Source organism: Coffea arabica, chromosome 1e (assembly GCF_036785885.1).
Source record: "Coffea arabica cultivar ET-39 chromosome 1e, Coffea Arabica ET-39 HiFi, whole genome shotgun sequence".
In the NCBI taxonomy this organism is placed as follows: Eukaryota; Viridiplantae; Streptophyta; class Magnoliopsida; order Gentianales; family Rubiaceae; genus Coffea; species Coffea arabica.
Window position 1 is genome coordinate 8,441,884 of NC_092311.1, and position 3,068 is coordinate 8,444,951.

Below are 3,068 nucleotides of genomic sequence, written 5' to 3' on the forward strand. Positions count from 1 at the left end.
GGAATGATCAATTCTCGCTGTCAAGCCAACCCAATGGTGGGATTGTGGGGTTCTGCTTTTACTGTTTTTCTTTTTACTTATTTAATTTAAACTTGGGGAGCAAGATTTAGACCTTGCACTGACTAGCCGCGTTGACCAAGAAGGTCTGAATCTTTTGCAGGGTTAAGAAATGCAAGATGACTTATTATAATGGGTCTCGGAGTTTACTTGTATTACATTGTAGCCCCTCAATAGTGTATGTTGAAAAAACACATGATTTATTTTGAGTGCTTTCTTGTATACTAAATTGTAAAATTTTTGCCCTGTTATTTTTACTTTCACGGAATGCATGTTTTTGTGCTAAGATTACATTGAACAGGTGCAAAAAAAAAAAAAAGGTATAATTGATGTGATCAAAAAGATTTGAGTAATGTGCAAATTGGATAAATGTTGGAGGTAAATTTTCAATATTAACTGTAAAAGAAATCAATAAATTGGTTGGATAGACTAGTAATGACTTTAATTTCATAAAGGGCCCGTTTGGCAAGTGAGTTTTTTGGATGCTTATCTAAAATTTTACTGTATCTTTCTGTAGATGTTGTAGAAAAAAATTTTGAAGTGTATAAATCTTTGGATATTTTGAAGTGTATAGTTTAAAAATTTTGAAAAGTTTTTTGAGATTACTCTAGCTAAAATTATTAAAAAAACTTATAGCAGACAAACTTGGCAAAAAACTTGCTTGCTAAACAAGGAAGGCTAGCTAAATTTTTTTTATAAAAGTAATATTAATATGACTTTAATTTAATAAAGGCTGGCTAAATTTTTTTTTTGGTAAAAGTATTATTAATTTGATAAAGTCTATAAATGCAAGGGTGTAATAACTATGATTTTAGGTCTTTGCATGGCATGTGAAGTAGAAAGCCAAGTAGTAAAATTTGATTATCTCATATTGTTGAATGTTACATTGATGCCCACATTGCACCTTGCCCAAAGATTAAATTATCACCCAGGATAAGATCCATGCGGTAGTTTAATTGGAAGATATTTTGGAGTTTGAGGGTACAATCTTTGTTAATTTTTCTAATATATTATATCTCATTTAGTTTTAGATATGTTGGAATCTATTGTAAGTTTGATGTAATTTATGCCATTAGGTATAAAGCGCATAAAATTGGGTGCTCTAACTGGTTTGAATTTTGTAGTTTAATAAAAAAAAAAATAGCTTTTATAGGTTAATTGATTAGCACGTGAGTTATTAGTCCTTAATCTTGCTGTTTAAAATTAGGTGCTACTTTATTTTTTGCTTTTTAAATTTAATTTAACAGACATATAACTGTACGTGACTCAATTTTATCAATAATTAAACAAACTCTTCAGATATCTTAAATTTGCTTTGAATTAGATACAACAGGGACTAGATTTGTTTTTACCAAAATATCAAGGACTAAAATTGCACAAGTACTAAATATTGGTTGCCAAAATTACATTTTTCCCCAAATCCTAGTACTTGTAATAAACAATAAACTCCTATTATTTAGCGGCCACTCACGTCCAACACTAAAACAAATTTTATATTTTTACTATTATAATCTAAAGAGATTCAGGGCTTTCAATTTTAAATTTGCTTATGGAATTTATTAAAAAAAAAAAAAAAGAGCATAATCCTCAATGATCGGAAACCATTTTTATCAATAAAAAAAATCCCAGCAACCAAAAAAGGAAACTTTCCTAAACATTACTTCCGCAAACTAACACAACGGTAATATGACCTTCCCGAATCCGAATAGAATTCAGGATTAAGAGGTTTCCGGGTTTCAGTTTTAAATTTGCTCTTGGAGAAAATGGAATGAAAAATGGTTACATTTTCTAAATATAGTTCTCAAAATATTAATACGGGCAACAAATTACCTTTAGGCATTGAACATCAAGTACTATTACTAAAATCCCAGAATCCCAGAACCAGAAAGCAAAAAAGGAAACTTCCAAAACTATTACTCCCACAAACTAACATAACGGTAATATGCCCCACCTGAGTCCTAATAGGATTCAGATACCAACTTAAACTATCCAACACAAATAGCTGTATAAATTCTGAATCCTCACATTGCCGCAGAATTTCTTCGTAGGAGTCCTTAAACCTAGTTTTCTTTTCAACATCAGCAGCAGTTGTTCTTGAGAAGAAGACGAGAGACAGAGATTTCTGATCACTGGGCTTCATCATTCCAGTCCGTTTTAGGTTTTCTTCAATTATTTCTTTTCATTGTTAGTTTTAAGTAATCATTAATAGGAAGAAATCGTAGTTCTAGCATCTAAGTTGGTGGAAGGGAAGATCAAGAATGGGGGTTCTGAATTTCCGCCGACGCCCTCGATAGAGCAAGTATCCTCAAAGATCAAAGTTCGATTCCGCTCAAGATGAGGAGATACTTTGTCCCGTGATTGAAAAAACAGTACCTTTCAAGAAATCCATTGTGAATAAGGGTAAAAAGGAAGTTCTTTTGGCAAGAACTACTGGAATCAGTTCCCAGAATCACAATAATCTACGCAGAACCAGGAAAGGTTCCGCTGATGATCTTTCGGGATTTCGCACATTGACTGAAAAAACAGGGAAAAATTGGGAGAATAGAGGTAAAAGAATGGTTCAATTGGCAAGAGATACCAAAATCAGTTTGCCCATTCTTGATGATCATCAGCTTCTCGATCAAGAACCATTCTTGAACGAAAAATCAGCGGCCACACAGGAATCTACTGGGCAAAGCAAGACGAAGATTACTTTTAAGAAGAAACTAGTTGTAATGATCGATATTCCTGATCGAGTGACGAAGCAGAAAACAGGCGATATTTGTTCTCTTCCGTCAGAACAGAACCAGCGGGAACAACTTCCACTGGAGTTGAAGAAGTACGTAAAGGAACTTGGGGCAACAGGGGAACTTGTTTTGGTGATTGAAAAGAAATTGTCTTCTTCAGACGTGAACACTGGGCTTCAAAGATTGTCGATTCCGGTAAAACAGGTTCTGAATCACGGGTTCTTGACAGAAGAAGAGAGGAGCAGATTCAACATTGATAACAAACAGCAAGAAATTAACGCCCTC